Source organism: Hippopotamus amphibius, chromosome 6, assembly GCF_030028045.1.
Source record: "Hippopotamus amphibius kiboko isolate mHipAmp2 chromosome 6, mHipAmp2.hap2, whole genome shotgun sequence".
In the NCBI taxonomy this organism is placed as follows: Eukaryota; Metazoa; Chordata; class Mammalia; order Artiodactyla; family Hippopotamidae; genus Hippopotamus; species Hippopotamus amphibius.
The window spans coordinates 128,857,669-128,876,413 of record NC_080191.1 but is presented as its reverse complement, the minus strand read 5'-3'; the positions used below and the strand labels follow the sequence as shown (position 1 = coordinate 128,876,413).

General features: G+C 44.2%; 1 long non-coding RNA gene across 4 annotated transcripts; it reads right to left on the bottom strand.

The window, feature by feature from the left end:
* Positions 1-1,391: 1,391 nt before the first annotated feature.
* On the bottom strand, positions 1,392-18,712 carry LOC130855048 (uncharacterized). Of its 4 annotated transcripts, none has more exons than XR_009054212.1 (4): positions 18,549-18,712; positions 17,615-17,997; positions 11,030-11,233; positions 1,392-3,099 (listed from the first exon to the last, which is right to left on the bottom strand). It is a non-coding gene; the product is annotated as an uncharacterized LOC130855048 (long non-coding RNA). The 4 variants fall into 4 exon arrangements; XR_009054210.1 differs by having other exon boundaries at positions 11,030-11,190; XR_009054211.1 differs by having other exon boundaries at positions 11,065-11,190.
* Between the last annotated feature and the right edge of the window lie 33 nt (positions 18,713-18,745).

Here is an 18,745-nt window from a genome sequence, read left to right as displayed (position 1 = left end):
AGAGGTGACCACCTAGCTGAGCTCAGTCAACCCCCAGAACCATGAGAGATGATGATGACAAGTCACTTTGATCATTTTACACCACTTAGCTTGGGGTGGCTTTTTTTGCAGCAATAGGTATCTGAAACACTTACTTTAATGTAATTGGCCTTTTACACGCTTGTAATGTAATAATGCTTTAAAATGATAACTTTGGAACCATAAGGATTCCAGAGTTCCTGTGCCCAGGTCTGCTGCCCAACTCTAAATACTCTCAGAGTGGTGGTGAGAAGGCCGAGAAGTGGATCTTCATTTCCCTGAATATCCAGACATCCCCATGAGGCTCTAAAAATAATAGCAGGATGACAGGAGACTGGTTAGTGCTACTAAGGTCCCTCCCCATCTAGAGACACTCCTAAGAAGATGAGGCTGAATAGGTAGGACTGAGATGCTCTGGCTATAAAGGAAGCCAAGCCCTCTGTGATTTTTAGCAGCTTCTCCAACCACTGGCTGCTGAGGGAAGCTTCCCTCCCATTTTCCAAGCCTGGACTTTAGACACAGGCCAAGACCTTGACTCATTAGACTTTACTCTGTTCGGGGTCCCATTTTACTCCAGATCAGGGACCTAGTAAATATGAAGGACCAGTACTGAAGAAAAGATCTAGAGCAGGAGGAAAGGAGCCACCACTAAACAGGACGAAAGGTGATATAAAAAAAAAAAAAAAGTACACTTGTTAGACAAAAGAAAACAGAGCAGAGGAGAGAATGGCCACCTGGGGTATAGCCATCTGACACATTCCTTCTGTTCCTATTAATTAAGCATGGATTTCTATTTATTTATTTATTTGGCTGCATCAGGTCTTAGCTGCAGTTGTGGCACATGGGCTTCTCTCTAGATATGGCGCATGGGCTCCAGAGCAAGCCCACTGGCTCAGTAGTTGTGGCAGGCAGGCTTAGATGCCCCATGCCATGTGGGATCTTCGTTCCCCAACCAGGGATCAAACCTGTGTCCCCTGCATTGAGAGGTGGATTCTTAACCACCGACCACCAGGGAAGTCCCTAGGCATGGATTTCTAGATAGTGGAGGAGTAGAATGCAAGGATGATAAAATTGGGGGGCTGAAAATGGCTGTGTGGCCATATACTTGGGTTTTTTGTTTTTTTAATATTAAAATACTTTCTCGAATATGTTGAGCCTCATTAAAATCAATTTGTGTCACAGAGGAACTAAAGGACCATGCTGCCCTAAATAGAGGAAACAGGTAAGTTTATAGCTTTTTCTAAACTCAAGGAAAGGGGATAAAGAGACATTTAAAGGTTTCTTTTTGGTTTGTTTCATTCTAAGTATTAGTTATCAGTTCAGTTTCAAGTAACAAGAATGTACTCAAATCAGTTTACATAATGAAAGGAATTTATTGGTCCTATAACTGTATAGTTGTGAATTTCAGGAATGGTTATATCCAGGAACTCAAACACTATCTTTGGAGATCTATCTTTTGCCCTGTCCTTAATGTTCACTTGGCTTTAATTGTCTTTATTCTACACTGGCTTCTTGCATATGGAGAATGTGATTTATGCTACAATGGCCAGACTTGTACCTTCCTTGCTCGTGGCTTCAGTGTAAAGAGGCTAAGTCTCTAGACATTGCAGGTAAAAAAGACCTAGACAGAACTCTGGCCAGACCCGAGTCATAGTCCTACTCCTAAGGCTAGAGGGCTGGGGTGGCTGTCAGTCTCACCTAAACTCCTTGGAATGGGTCCTCCATAGAAACAGAAGTGCTTTATTTTCAGAAGGAGGGTGGAAATGCAGGACAGATGAAAACATCAGATGTCCATTAGAACTGTCTAGCTGCTTCGACCAGGATTGGAAAGAGACTGAGACTAGGGGCAGACACTATCCCCAGGAGTAAAGACCAAACAGTTGGCTAGAGCTTTTCATATCCTGTATAATTTAGGAAACAGTCTGAAGTGGTCAGAGTATAGGAGGCTAAGAAACCCACGAATACCCCTCTGACCGTATTCTGCCATGGGTCGTGGAAACCCACCTCGTCGGCCTCGCCCCGGTGCTAACGTGCTTGAATTACCCTCCTCCACCCCAGAGGGTCTGTAGGTTGGGCAAAGGGTGATTGCAGTGCTTCTCAACCTTTGGGAACTACTGATTTACAGTAGGAAATTCAAAATGTTGTATTCAGTTCTCCTTGGGTATCTTGTGGCTTTAAATATACATTTTGAACTTTTTGTTGAAACATGATACACATACAAAAAATGCACATATCATGAGTGTACAGTTTGATTAACTTTCACAGGCTGAACATAACCATGGAGCCAGTATCCAGATCAAGAAGCAAAACATTCCAGTAGCCGGAAGCACCCCACTCCCTGTAATCCCTTCAAGTCACTCTCCTGCTGCCAAGTGATCATTATTTTGACTTCAAACAGCACAGATTTCCTGTTTTTATAATTTATATAAATGTGATTATACGGTATATATTCTTGAGCATTTATCTTCTTTTGTTCAGTATTGCGTATGTAAGATTTATCCCTTATGTTTGTAGTTGTAGCTGTTAATTCTAACGTATTCTACATTCTGTTGCTGCATAGTGCCTCATTGTTTATTTATTAGCCACTCTTTAAGGACTCTTGGGTGTTTTCCATTTGGAGCTTTCACTGCTGGGAACAATGAATATTCTAGTTCATGTCCCTGAGTGAACATACATAAACGTTTCTGTTTGGGTTGCACCGAAAAGCAGGAGTTCATGGCTTTAAATATTTTGGACTATTAAGTAAGATTGCCTTTTCAATAAGTCACCTCTGACATTTAATGATAGCATTGAAGGTATTTCATCGCTTTCTTCACATTCTAGGTGTTGTCCATAACCTGAAGGGTGCTACTTCACATCTATAATCAGAATAAGGCCAGAATGAAGCAGCAGGGGGCTGGGACTGGCTGCCCCCCTAAACAGTCACGATTCCTTGCTCAGTTCCTGAGTCTGAGCCAGTTATCAGTCGGGAATCCATTGACGGAAGAGGTGGCCAGCTCCTCAGGAACCCTGGAATATCATGGCAAGTAATGCTGGAAGGAAGGCGTCTCCGTCGTTTCCAGGGGAATCTGTGGCTGTTTCCTTGGAGAAAAGAGACTACTCAGATACTTCGAGGATTATTGGATCAAGGTCCTGAGTTGATACTGACATTTGGAGACCTGAAGCATTGTTATACCCCTTTCCCCATAGTTAGAATAGATAAATAAAATGGAGTTCTGGTTAAAGTCTGACTCACAGTGGATTCCCTTGGTCTGCAGACCCATCTGGTGGCCATTTCCTCTGCCTCTGAGTATATAATTGGGATTGACTCTCTTGGCAGTTGAACTAATCTTTCCATTGGCCGTGGGCCTGTGGAGTAAGAGTTATCACAGTGGGGAAGGTCAAGTAGAAGCCTCTGAAATGGCACCCTGCCACACTGTCCACTCCCAGCAAGATAGCAAATCAAAACCAATATTGCATCCTGGGAGGGGAGGGTGGGAGTAGGGGGTGGTAGAGATTGGTGCCATCATTAAAGATCCAAAGGATTCAGGGGAGTGGGTGCTCCTGATTATATTGCTGTTTAATTCACCATCTGGATCACAAAGAATGATTGTTGACTACTGTGAGCTCAACCAAGTAGTAGCCATGATCGCAGGGGCTGTGCCAGCCATGTTATCCTTGCTGCAGCAAATGAATAAGGACTCAGGTACATGGTGTGAGCTGGCTGATTTGGCAAATGAATTGTTTTTCATTCCAATCAGAAAAGAGGATCAGAAACAGTCTGCATTCCTGTGGAATAGACATTTATTTATAGTTCTGCCCCAGATTTGTTAATTCTCCTACCCTCTGTTATGCGTGGTTCACATTTAGAGCTGGACTATCTAAACGTTCCATAGAACATCACATCTCATCAGTGACACCGTGCTGAGCAGGCAAGTGAGCACGGTGTGGCTAGGATGCTGGCAGCCTTGGTAGGAGACATGTACACCTGTGGATGGGAGATGAACCTATGAAGGTTCAGGGAGCTGCCACTTCAGTGAGGTTTCTAAGGGCTCAGTAGTCAAGGGTATTCTGGGACAACGTCTCCAAATGAAAATACAAAGTACTGCATCTTGCATCGCTTACTCTAAAGAAGGAACCTCAATGCCTGGTGGGCCTCTTCAGGTACTGGAGGCAACATATTCCATACCTAGGAATGCTATTGTAGCCCAAATCCCAGGTGACATGGAAAGCTGCTATCTTTGAGTGAGGCCTAGAGCAAGAGAGGGCTGTAAGCAAGTACACATTATGGTGCAAGCAGCTCTGTTTTTTGACCATACTCCCTGGCAGAGCCTATAATATGGGAGGTGGGAAAAGATACAGTGTAGAATTTATAGTAAGCCCCAGTGAGAGAATCACAACACAGACTCTAAGACTTCTAGAGCAGGGCCATGCCATCTGCAGCAAAGAGTTTTACATCTTTTCAGAAATAGCTTCTGGTATGTTATCAGGCCCTGATAGAGATGGAGTGCTTGGCCATGGGGTACTATGTGAGCATACATTTAGAACAGTCTATTATTAACTGGGGGCTTCCTAGGTGGCGCAGTGGTTAAGAATCCGCCTGCCAATGCAGAGGTCACGGGTTCGATCCCAGCTCCAGGAAGATCCCACATGCCGCGGAGCAACTAAGCCTGTGTGCCCAAAAAAATAAATAAATAAATAAATAAATAAATAAATAAATAAACTGGGTTCCATTAGGCCCACCGAATTATAAAGTTGGACAGATCCAAGAGCAATCCATCATAAAATGGAAATGGTACATGCAGGATTGAGCCTGAGCAGGGCCAGAGGGTGTGAGCAAACTGCATGAGCAAGTATCCCAGACCCCCATGTCATCCACCATGGAGGCACCAGCTGCCTTCATTCCCTGCAGGGTCCCAGCCAGCTGAAGGCAGAGGAAAAATTCAAAGCTAGAGTTAGCTTATGGGTAGGTTTGCCCTGTATGTGGGTGTGAGACAAAAAGGGACAGTGGCTCATAAACTTCCCTGTGGGTAGAGCTTCAAGCATTGCAAGGTCATTCACTTTGTATGGAAGGAGAGGTAACTGCTTGAGATGTGAATACATATACTTTCCTGTGCAGTGACCCTGACAGGGAAAGGACTGGAAGATTTTGACAAAGATCAAAAGTGGAGGCATGTAGACGGATATATGAGAGTGGACATGAAGCATGAAGATTCTGTGTTACATATTAATGCCCACCCCAAAGTATTAACCATTGAAGAGGCGCTAAAAAAACCAAGTAGACAAAATGGACTTGGCTAGTTGATGGTAGCCAGTCTCTGCCATCAACCACCCCAGAATGGACATGATGGACAAGTGAAAGGTGATGGAGATAGAGGCTCTGCATGGGTCCAACAGCATGGACTCCCACTTACCAAAGCTGATCTAGTTCCCACTGCTTCTAAATGTCCAATGTGCCAACAACAGAGACTGAACCTCCAATATGGCACTATTCCTGGAAGACTCTAACTAGTCACTTGGCAAGTTGACTACAGTGGGCCCCCTCCATCCAGTTTGTCCACATGGGAATGGATACCTGTTGGGCGTATGAGTTTGCCTTTCCTGCCCACACAGCCTCAGTTAGCACCTCTCTCTGGAAACTTACAGAATGCCTGATTCATAGGCATAAAATCCCACACAATATACTATCATATCAGGGAATCCACTTTGCAGCAGAAATTACCCCTTAGCTGTAGAATCCACTGGTTGTATTACATACTCCAATATCCAGAATTAGCTAAACTGGTAGACACAGCTAAAGCACCAGCTTGTAAGCAAGACTCTGCAGGGATGAGGTGCCATCCTATAAGTGTAGTGTATGCACCACATCAAAGACCTTTATTTGATACCAGTGCATTCGTCCTATAAGTGACGAATGCACTGGTATAAAAACAAAGGGATGGAAGCAAGAGGAGGCCCATTTCACATCACTCCCAGTGGCCCATTGGGGAATTTTGTGCTTCCCATCCTCACAACTTTGGGCTCTGTAGGGTTAGAGGTCCGGGTCCTCAAAGGGAGTATACTCTTGCTAGGGGACATAATGGTATCATTAAACTATAATCTATGACTGCCACACAGGCACTTTAGAACTCCGGTGTCCAGGACGAACAGGAGAGCAGAGTTGCCATCATTCTGGCCAGAACCAATGGCCATGAGTACTGGGAGGAGCTAAGGCTGCTACTGCACGGGGTTGGGGGGTGGGGAGGATGGAGGGAGAAACGTGCACAACCAGGTGACCTGCTTGGTGCCTCTGTGGATTCGTTTTCCTAGTTTAACTGCGGATGGACTTACACAACAGCCCCACTCTGAGGAGGGTCGGATTCCAAGGGCTTGGGCCCCCAGGAATGAAGGTTTGAGTTGCATCACCAGGTAAGCAAGCCACCAACACCTGCAAAGGTGATAGCATAGGATGTGAGTCTTCAGAGTGGATAGTGGGGGAGAGAGAAGATAAACGCCAGTGGTGGCCTCAGGACTAACTGCAGCATAGGGGCTGTGGTTTGTGTCACCGAACTCCCTCTTCTAATGTTCCCCTCAGGAGGAGAGGTCCACAGGAACTTGGGAAGAACTGCACCCTAAAAATGGATGGAGAAGTCTGTCCATGTGATGCAGTCTGTAGACACCGGGGTGAAAACTATGTGAATTCACTGCTTAGGGCTCCTTTCACAGAGAATCTCCTGTGAGGAGGGCAGGGAGCTGACAGCCCCAGCTGGCACATCTGTGAAATTCACTGCTGAAGGGCGTGCCCTCCTCAGTCTGCCAGGGATGGCACACAGCAGGGTGATAAGCTGGGCCCTTTCTGCCTATGGGGGCCACCTGTCAATCATTGCCTTGAGGCTCCCCATCAGCCTGGTCAGGACTTTCTCAGAGCTGTACTGAAGTCTAAAGCTCTTCACACCCAATCCTTCTTCCTTCTTTCCTCCATCCATATCTGCATTGCATCTGAAGACCCTCCTGCGTGCTTTTCTTCCTTCTCTTCTCTATTCACAGGCATTTCCTGCAGTACACCTCTTGCTCATCTCATTCCATCTTGGTGTCTGCTTCCTGGTGGATCTGAACGAACCCACAAATCATGCTTCTAGTTCTTTTCTAGGTAACCAACTATTTTTCTCAAATTTTTTTTCCTTGAGGGAGAGTTTAAACCTGAAGCTTAAACAGACATCTACTCTATAAATACAGATATCTGTGATGGCCAATTTACTGCCACTTAACTCTGCAGAGGAGTTACAGGATGTGTCAGTATCTTCCCAGAACTTGTACTAGGGAAATACAGGTCTATTTTGTCTATTTGCAGAAGGGCAAGTTCACCTTCAAACCTTTCCTGGATTACTTTTTATGGTTGCCTCCCTATTCCCTCCCATTGGACTCTAGTGGTAGAAACCCTGTTTGTCTCCTTTAAACGACAGAACTGCTAATTCAAATGAAATGACATTTCCAGAAGAATAGAAATTCCTGATTTAAACGACGCCCTTTTGAGTTCAGATGGATTTGCGATAAATGAAAGAAAGAGCACTCTTGTTCCCAGACCAGCTACACATTGCTGCCCCAAGCTGTGGATTAATGGAACTGGCCCAAGAATAAACTTCGTTGGGATTTTCCTTGGTGAGATTTTTGTGGCCACCAAGGAGGTTCCCTTGCAAGTAAATAAGTCTGGGTAGGAAAACACCTATATGTGGGGTTCTTATTGCTCTCCTACAGAAACAAATCCCCTGGCCATGATGAAACAGAAAAGACCGGCTAAAGGTAAAAACTTGGACTCTGCACAAAGGCTTTTGGTAATTTTAGGTAAAATGGGCTGGGTCTCTCCCATACCAACAGCTTGCTTTGGAGGCTGTAAAGTTTGGCCTCCAAACTCATTTGGCTGAGCTGCCCAGAAAGTCAAAGAGAGGATTCATTAGCAAAGATGAAATTTACCACCAGAGTATGTCTGTCTTTTCAGCCAAACAGACTGAGACTTATTTCTTGGGGTGTGCAAACACTAACACAAACTGTTTTGAAACCCCTGTGATGTTTTTCTGGTGAGTAGAGTGTCTGAGGGAGCTTAGTGGAAGAATCAATATAACTGTTGCTCCAGAGTTGTCGGAGAATTAATCAGAAGGGCCCCTCTCTATTAGTGACTCATTTTCTTCTAAGAATGGGATCCATCACTTCTAACTTAAGACCTTAGCTTATGATATAATGGAATGAAGCATCAGCTCTTGGACACTTCAGTACAACCTATCTCCAGGGCAGATAGAAGGGATAGATTTCTCACCCAAGATGTATTTAAATCAATATCAGTCTAAGAACTTTGTCATTCCTCATTGAAAGGTGTACGTTGCCATACTTAATTAAATAAGGCAGTCTTGTAACAATTGTAAGAGAAAACTAAAATTTTTTAGCAGATTTTTTCCTTGAAAGCCATTAACCAGTTTTATTTTTACAGATATCAATACAATGTCTACTAGCCAGACAATTATATTACCATCTCTAACCAGAAGCTCCTGGCTATACAATCAATACCAGGAAGAGCCTTGATTGGCAGTTTAATAGACAGTAGTTACGGAATTTTTTAGTAAGGTAGTGCCTACATTTCAGGGATCTTCTCCATCAGTTTTTTTTTTTTTTTTTTTTTTTTTTGGCATTTCATCAAGGTGTTCTAAGTCTCTTTTCAAATATTTTCAGATTCTTTTCCCTTCTGTGAAACACAAAAATGATGGCAGGTGGGAGGAAATTCACAGAATGAACAATAAAATGTCTCTTGCCTGAAATCTTTGCCCCCAAAATGCGAAATGGTGATTCAGGAAGACTACAACGTGCAGCCACTAGGTTGGTGCCATGTAGCCCTAAAATTGTTTGGCTGTAAGGGCATCATGTGATGTCTCTAGGATTTTTTGGTGATTTGTTTCTCAAATGTAAAGAGCTAAAAGATTTGTGTTCCTGCTAAGAAATGCCAAGCATATGAACACAGGCAGCTCTTCCATCTCTGGAGCTCTCTGCCCGGGCCTTCTTTCTGAGAGCTTCCTGCCTTCCCTTTACAATCATGCTCATCAGACATATTCCTGACCTTGCTCTCCCTCCTGCCCCACCATCAAACCTGATTGGTCCAAATGGATACCTAATTCAAGCTAAACCAATCAAACGCCCTTCCCTCAGAATTTAGACTTGAGGCAAAAGTCCATTTCTCTTTTAAGAGAAACTGTGTATAACATGTGAAATTGTGAGGTGTAGACAACCATGTGCCATGTGGATTAAAGAGCAGAAAAAGCTGGGTGCAGAAAGAAGAATGAAGTAGATATGCAGAGAAAAGTGGGGAGAGGGGAGACAAAATGAGAGAGAGAAAAAAGGAGAGAGAGAGAGAGAGAGATGTGGACTTTCTCAGGCTCTGTGCGGTATCCTTGTAATTGGTTTTTTTTGCTTAAGTGAATGTAAATTTTTACCTGCAGACAAGAGGAGTCTTAACTTTTCCTCCCACTCCTGGCAAGTGTATGGGATAGAAAATATGATTTTGGCCAACAAGGTAATCCTGGACTCACAGGAAACACTTTGATTCTGTAAGAACCTCCTCTTGCTGCAGGAAGAAATCTGCCTGTTTTCTGCTCTCTTTCCCCACACCAGCCCTCAAAGGGTCTAGAAAGACTCAATCTGAGGTTTGGGGTCTCCCAAGGATTTGGGGCTGTCAGAGCCCCTGTTAAATGGCTAGGCTACAGCGCCTAGTCATCATTTGTGATACATTTTTTTCTATGACAATATGCATTCTGGGTTCCAAATGACCAATTTATAAAAGGACTTTAAGACTACAATCCTTAAAAAAAGAAAAACAAAAAACAAAAACCCAGGGACTGCCTGTTCCATATTAATTAGTAGTGATGATTCACAACACAGAAAGGGTTCTTTAATACACACAAGCACTCCATTAATCAGGACTTGGTTGCTTTTTTTTAATGTATTTTTTATTATTATTATTTTTAAATTTATTTTTATTTTTATTTGTTGGCTGTGTTGGGTCTTTGTTACTGTGTGTGGGCTTTCTCTAGCTGTGGTGTGTGGCGGCTACTCTGTTGTGGTGTGCAGGCTTCTCATTGCGGTGGCTTCTCTTGTTGTGGAGCACAGGCTCTAAGTGTACAGGCTTTAGTAGTTGCAGCACGTGGGCTCATGAGCTGTGGCTCGCGGGCTCTACAGCACAAGCTCAGTAGTTGTGGCACAAGGGCTCAGTTGTTCTGTGGGCATGTGGCATTTTCCCGGACCAGGGCTTGAACCCGTGTCCTCTGTATTGGCAGGCAGATTCTTAACCACTGTGCCACCAGGGAAGCCCCTTGATTGCATTTTCAAGTTCCCTCCAACACATTTGACTTTTCATTTATTTAATGAGAGGGAGGAGACAACTAAACTTCAGTTTTCCGTGCATTGAATAGACATTAGATGACAAGGTGTTTGTGAAATGATACTATAAGTCAGTGGAGGAAAAATAACTTTTAAAATATCCTCTCTCTCTTTTTTTTTTGAGGAACAGACAGAATTCTGTATACTCATGAAGGAGGAAGCAATGAAGACTGATTCAGTTAAGAAGTTATAAGAGAAATATAATTTCAAAGCCTGGAGGCACTAGAGGGTTTGAGTTCTGGCTCTTTTGTTACAACTCAATTACCTTTGGCAAGACACAAATTTTCCTGAAACTCGGTTTTCTTATATGTAAAGGAGTTCCAGTAAGCCTTGCCTACCAGTTCTTACAGAGTTACTGTGAGATTTGTGTGTGATTGTACATGTGAAATTGTTTCGTAGTCTACAAAATATTATATAAATATTATTTACCCTTATTGTGATGATTGAAATACTAGTAACTTTTAATTATTATGACTAGGTGGAAATGCCTACAGTCATATGGTCAAATTAGGAGCTATTGTATGGCAGATACTACCTGAGAATAAAATTGCCCTCTTATCCAAGATTATCTGCAAATATATATTTTTAAAGGAAATTTCTGTTGGTTTTAAGCCTGTGTGAGTTGAGCTCATACCTCTAGGGTTAGTTCTCTTGTGGAGCAGCGTTTACCTTCTGGGCCATCCCTCTACCCTGTCTTGGTTTGGCTGGTCCTCTCCTCGTCTCCTTGGCTCCAAACCACGAACTGACTTTTCTTGACCAGGCACGAAAAGTGACCTCCCTTGAGTCTGGACCGTTCTGAGACAGAGAGATAATAGTAGAGCTTGTATATGCTTGACTCCTGTCAACAGGACAAATAAGACAGGGGAAGAGAGGTGGGTTGCACAGCTGGTGTAACCAGATCTGGGACTTATTTGCGTAGAGGGAGGAGATGAGTGACATCACCAACCAGTGAATGTCCTATCAGGTGGCAAACTCTCCGAGGCTCAGCTTGAAAGACCACTTCTGGTCTTGCACACAGTGAGCACCCCAATTCTTTTTTCTGTTTTTCATTTTTGGGGTTTTTTTTCTTTTTAACTAAAAAATTTTCCACACACGTGTATATACATATACATATATGTGTATATTTCTCGACTATATGAGTAATACTGAGCACCTTGAAATTTCCCCCCAACACTGCTAATTAATTCTTTCATCACACCCAAAATAATGTTAATAATATGGTTTGGGCTTCTGAGGGTGATGATTCAATTTCTCCGTCATGTGACGCATTTATAGATCCACACAGATGTAAGTACCTAGAGGGAGACATTTGTCTGTTTTATTTTAACATAGGTATTTTATTTTTTGGTATTATTTTCACATCTTATTTTTCGTTCATTTTTCTCCCCCATGTTTTTGAACAAAGTTGTAATTATGGTATTCATTCATATTTGCTTCTGGATTTTTTTCCATCAAAAATTATTAAAAAAATTTTTTTCCACATTGGTACATTATCTCCATGAATACTACCTCAGATAGCTACCAAATATTCATTGGCTATATTGAGCCATCACATATACTTAGCTAATCTCATGTTAAGTGTTTAAGAAACTTCTAATTTTCCCCTACTATAGGTAATGCTGCTATTGGCAACTCTGTGATACAGCTACTAGTTAACCTCCCAACCACACTTTATGTTAACCATTTTAAAAAATATTTAATTAATTAATTTTATTATTTTTGATTGGGTCGAGTCCTAGTTGTGGCACGCATGATCGTTGTTGTGGCGTGCAGGCTCTTCTGCTGAGACACATGGGCTCTCTAGTTGAGGTGCGCTGGCTTGGTAATTGTGGCGCACGGGTTTAGTTGCCCTTCGGCATGATCTTAGTTCTCTGACCAGGGACTGAACCCGCATCCCGTGCATTGGAAGGTGGATTCTTTACCACTGGACTACCAGGGAAGTCCCCTATGTTGTTAAGTATTTTGTGTTTTTTTGGCCATGCCACAGGGCTTTTGGGATCTTAGTTCCCCAACCAAGGACTGAATCCACTCTCTTGGCAGTGAAAGCATGGAGTCCTAACCACTGGACCACAAGGGAATTCCCTTGTTAAGCATTTTCAAAAGTGTATTTTTCTTTTCTAACAATAGCTTAATTAATTTTTTCCATTTAAAATTATCTCCAGTCCAATACATATATGTATATAGGTATATATAGAGAGTGAAAATACTAAAGGGTAAACAACTTGTGCACAGTACCCAAGTAAAGACTAAATCTCAGAAAATTCCTTTTTCCTCTGGTCCAACTGCATTGCTGAAGCAACAGATAACATTAGGTAGAACACAGTCCCATCCATCATCACCATTATCAAAATTGTCTTCCTTATGATCATACCAGTGATGCATTTTTTAGGAACACCAAAGCGAAGCCTGACAGTGAGACCCGCACCTGGGGAGAATAAATGCAAACTAGATTGGCAGCACCAACTGTCTTACGTATTTGTGAACTTGCTATATGCTGGACACTGTGGTAGACCCTTGGGATGCGGTAAGTGCCATGTCAAGGAACTGGTCAACTCTTAGTCTTCTGTTGAAGTAGAGATTAACCTTCAACAGTTTTCCCCGACTCTTTATTATTCAAACCCTTATCTATTCAAAGTCCTTGTCTGTTTTGCTCCTCTTCAGTTGCTAATGGTGACTCTGCTCTGGGAATTTTCTCCATACTGGTTCAGCAAGCCTAGGCAGGTTCTGCCCCAAGGGCTCCTGGGCCAGAGTCCTTTAACAACTCACCCACCGCACCGAGTTTCTGGCCATTCACCTGAGCTGGAATCATGCACTCAGACCAAGCCAGCAATTCAGAGCTGAGAAAAGCAGCTTGTGGCTTTCCTGAGGCAAAATGGCAGGCAGCAGCCACTGGGCTAGGCAACCGCAGGTACTGGACTCTCCTGTATGGACAGCACCTTATTAGGCATGGGGAAGAGGAAAAAGGAAATGAAGTCCTCTTAGACTTGTCCTCAAAGAGCTTGCAATTCTTTGAGGATTGCAAGTCAAGAACTGAGTCCATATGCCGTGCCAAAATTATGGTGAACGGTGAGAAGGTACCTTATAACTGGTAATAGGAAACCAATTGGTGCTGGAAGAGGAACAGACAAAATCACGTGAGGATCATCATTCCCTCACAACAAGGAGTTATGGCCTTCAGAGAAGCAATTCCATAAGGAAATGTGAGATGCATCTAGCCCTGCAGCTATTTACAATCCAGTTGGCGAGGCAAGAGATACTGAGGTCAACGTTAAAATATAATATAAGGCAGTGTTACTCGTGATTATGTGTCAAGGGAGTGAAAAAGACAAGAACAACCTGAATTTAGGGGAAAGGAGGGAGAGGTGGATGAAGGCTTGACAACGGAGTATGGAGGGCAGTTTTGAGCGGGGTTCAAACAAAGAGATGGGTGTCGTGCATGTAGTGGATGAGGGACACGTTTGTGTAAAAACTTAGGTCAGAAGGCTGTGAAGATGGCAGTTTGTTGGGAGTCCTTGGATGCTAGATTGATAGCTCTGACTTTTATTCTTGAGGGTGGTTGTTAAAAGCTTGTGAGCCAGGGAATGACGTCATGAGAATGGGAGGCCAGAGAGACTGGAGGCGGGGAAACCAATGAGGAGGCCACTGCAAGGCTCTGGAGACAAGGCCCTATTGTGGGAGTGGGAAAGGAAGGATGAGCTTGAGGGACATCAAGGAAGAATTGACAGCCCTTGCGCTGATTGGATGTGGACCGAGAGGGAGGAGAGGTGGATGATTCAGGGAAGCTTTCAGTAGGAAGAGGGTTGAGGGAAGGATTTGGAGGCTGGAGATCAGCTGCCTGGAAAGTCTTTGCAAGTGGAAAGATTTACATATCGGCAGGAGTGTATTCTCAATTCATTGTCTTACAAAAACTGTGGAGTTTCTCTATGAGATAGGCAGGCAGTAGGTATCACAGTGATTTAAAAACGACAAAACCAGGGAGCAACTCATGGCTCACAGGAGGGGAGAGTAGAAAAAAATCACTCTGATCTAGGATTACAAACCCTGGGCTAAGTCCCAGGTTTTTTTCTTTTCCCTCACGAATTCATCTCATGTACTTGGACAAAATACAGGCATACCCCGAAGATATTGCCAGTTTGGTTCCAGATCATTGCAATAAAGCGAGTTGCTTGAATTTTTTTTTGTTTCCTTGTGCATATAAAAGTTATATATAAAAAAAGTTATGTTTACGCTGTAGTCTGTTAAATGTACAATAGAATCATGTCTAAAAAAAGACAATGTATATACCGTAATTAAAAAATACTGTTTTCCTAAAAAATGCTAACCATCATCCGAGCCTTCAGTGAATCATAAACTTTTTGCAATAGTAATATCAAAGATCCCTAATCACAGATCACCATCAACAAATACAATAATAAGGAAACAGTCTGAAATACTATGAGAATTACCAAACTATGACAGAGACACGATCTGAGCAAATGCTGTTGGAAAAATGGAGCAGATAGTGTTGCGTGATGCTGTGTTGCCACAAACCTTCAATTTGTAAAAACAACACCAAAAAACCCCCCAAAGTATCTGTCAAGTGCTATAAAGTGAGATATCCCTGTACTTTAAAACTCACTGGGCCAGTCTCCTTATCTGTAAAATATTTGTCTGCTATCTATATTATGGGTCTCAGCCTAAATCACAGCCATTATTTATTAAATACTTTAGCATGTAACAGAATTTGTGTTGAGAACTTAATTTGTAATTTCTTAATCTTTAGAATGCCCATTCTGCATTTTTTAAAAATTCCAAAATTTAGTGGCTTAAAACAATACTTATTTTATTTGTTCACAGTTCTACAACCTGGGCTGGGCTGGGCTCTGCGGTTCTATTGGTCTTGATGCTGGTCACTGAGGTGTTTACAGGCAGCTGGTGGGTGGGCTGGGGGCTGGGCTCAGCTCCCATGCTGGATGGCTGGACTTCCCCGGATCTCCACCTATCTCAGTGCCTCTTCCTCTCCGTGTGGTTTCTCCAGTAGAGTAGTTGCACTTCTCTAGAGGCTCAGATCTCCCAAAAGTACAAAAGCAGAAACTTCCACACCTCCTTCGGAGTTAAAAGAGGGAACTAGAACAGCTGCAGAGCTGCATTTTCCAGGTGGAGGCAAGTCACTGGCCCAGTCCAGATTTAAGTGGGACGGACTCCAAAAGGGTGTGACCAACAGAAAAGTGGTCCATTTAAGGGCAGTAGTGTCACAGACTACCACAATATTATCTCCAATTTGTAAATGAATAATCTGTTATTTAGGGAGATTAAATTACTTGCCCAATGTAGAGCTAGGCATTTCAAAGCTTGTGTTCTAAATCAGGGGAAACAGATAAAATTTGTATGCAGTCATCCCTCAGTATCACCAGAGGGTTGGTTCCAGGACCCCCCCCCAAACCAAAATCCAAGGATGCTCAAGTCCCTTATATAAAATGGCATAGTATTTAAATATAACCTACACACATCCTCCCATATACTTTATTTTTTATAAGCTTATTTATTTTAATTATTTATTTTATTGGGTGTGTTGAGTCTTCGTTGCTGCATGCGGGCATTCTCTAGTTGAGGTGAACGGCGGCTCCTCTTCCTTGCGGTGCTTGGGCTTCTCATTGCGTTGGCTTCTCTTATTGCTGAGCACGGGCTCTAGAGTGCAGGCTCAGTAGTTGTGGCGCACGAGCATGGTTGCTCCGAAGCATGTGGGATCTTCCTGGAGCAGGGATAGAACCTGTGTCCCCTGCATTGGCAGGCGGATTCTTAACCACTGCGCCACCAGGGAAGCCCCCTCCAATATACTTTAAATCACCTCTACATTTCTTATAATACCTAATACAATTAAATGCTATGTAGATAGTTTTCAGTGTGCCACAAATTCAAGTTTTGCTTTTTGGAACTTTCCGGAATTTATTTTTGTTTTCAATCCACAGCGGATGCAGAACCCAAGGATACAAAGGGCCAACTGTAATTTGTTTTAATCTAAAATCCTGTGAGGTGGGTACTGTTATTGTTCCTAATTCACAAAGGAGAAAACTCAGGAATAGAGTTTAACTATCTTGCCTCGGGTATTTTCCTCCGGAGATTCATTATACACTTACCTGCTACACCCTACTGTCTCTTGCGGGAAGTACCTGATACATACCAGGCACCTGTAAATGTTATTTAATCTGAAACTACTGTTTCAAGCACTGAAGCAAATCTCTTCAGCCATCCACTATCATATCTTAGAGACTGTTTGGGAACTGGGAGTTTTCCCTTTGAACTATCACATGATCAGGGCAATTTCCATGTCAGGCTCTACTTTGTCTTCCACTACCTGTGTCTTGAAGTTTGGCAAGGAATGACAGCATCCTTGCCCACCCAACCTCAACCCTGATTCTCCCTGACTGATTATCCTCATGACTCCCTATTTTCCTCTCTTGTAGCAGCCAGGTACTCTTTACAAAACAAGACCTTCCTTCCTGGGTGAGGACTTTCTTGGAGTTGGGCTGGCCTCAAGGATCCACCCATTCATCGTCAAGTGGCTTTTGAGCTAAGTAACCCTTTGGTCCCAGTCACTTCCTCTAGTTCCAAAGCTAATTTCCCCATTGTTGCAACTGTGGTGGCTTCTGAAGATAGCTTGCAAAGATGTTATTTCCCACGGAGCGACCTGTAGCAGCTTCCCCTTCCCTCTGCTAGTTCTATGGGCAGAGGACTTGCTGATGGGAAACAGTTGCAGAGTCTCCTGAAGGAGCCAAGCTCTGCTTCCCTTTGATAGTGATCCTTGTGACTATTTCTCTCTCTCAGGCAGCCTTGATCTTCCCCAGTCTGTGGGGAGTTTGGAATCAGAACACACCCCCTTAAATACAGATAATGTGGGGGGCTCACTTAGGTAGCCTCTGCTCTGTTTGGGGCACTGACAGGGAGAAGCCATTCAGGGAATGTGCCCCAAATACTTTTCCAAAGAAAACTATAGGGTGGCCTTGTCTTTCCCATAAACTTTTCTCCTTCAGAGCAACTCCAGATTTTAACTTTGACTTTGTTTCACCCTTATAGAAATGTGGAGGCACAATACTTGCACTTGATACAATTCTACTTTATTTAACATGTAGGCAGGTATGTCTTCAAAGTGTTTTACATACATTGCCTCATATGCTTATTTCATAAACTTATGTTTGAATCAAATGGGTGTGGGGTAGGGGCTTTCTGAAGCATGACTTACCTCGCAGCCACCCTCCCTTTCCCCCCAATGGAGGGGGGACAAGGGAGAGAAGGAACTGAGCTGCTCCGGAGGACCAGGCTGCCTCCTACTTGCCGCAGCTGTCTTGCCAGGCTAGATCTAGAAGCAGGGGGTCTCCACTCCTCGCCTGGATCCAGTCGGTGGGAGGGTGGGTGGTTTTTTCCGGGTCACTGGCACACCCTCTCTACTCCTAGCCACCTGTTCCGGTCCCATCCCGGCTCCAGGCTCTCTGGAGGGCGTCAGGGACATTCCAATCCTCCCACTACCCGCGCGGATGTGGCGGGAGAGGGGGCGAGATCGCTGTCCTTTTCCAGCGCCCCATTTTTGACCAGGTTTCTTCTCAACCCTTAGTGACCTGAATCACCCTGGAGAGAAAAAAAAGGATTGATACATGATTTGAAGGTTGTTTGCTTACAATGAACCAGTTGGCGAAGCCGCATCTCTAGCGACAGAGGCACTTTCTGCGCACCTTCTGCGCACGAGCAGACAATTGAAAGCCAAACAGCCGAGATGCCTCCTCGCCAGACCAAATATGGTCACAAGCGCTAAGCAGCCTCCCGTGGAAATGCTGGCCTCGCTGATGTCTCCCCGCGCCGGGGCGCACCCGGGCCCGCCCTCAGGCAGAACCACGGGTCAGTGCCGCGCTCCGGCGCTGCGGGCCTCGGAACCCGGCACTCGGGAAGGGAGCGGCGCCCAGGACCGGCCCTTCCCCGGTACGGGCCCCTCACCCGCGTGCCCTCCGCCGCCCCCAGCCTTGGTTTCGGTCCACAAGTCCTTGATTAAACAGGCTCGGGCCACTTTCCCTTTGATCCCGCCCCAAGTCCGTGGTAAACTCAAAGGAATGCAGATCCAGGGCTCCGCGGGAGAGGTCCGCGCGACCCAGAGGAGTAGGTGGGGGGCACCCTTCTCCTCTTACCCTGCAAAGTACCCAGCAAAGTACCCAGCACGCCCAGGGTTTTCTGGAGCCGGGGGTGGAAGGAGGAGGAGGAAGGGGAGGGACGAGTGGGGGCAGGCAGGCTCCGGACTTGGAGGTCATGCATAATTCAACAGCTCAACTTTCGGGCCCGCCTCTTTCCTGGGAGTGGGAGTTTGCTCCAAACTTTGTTTATGGGA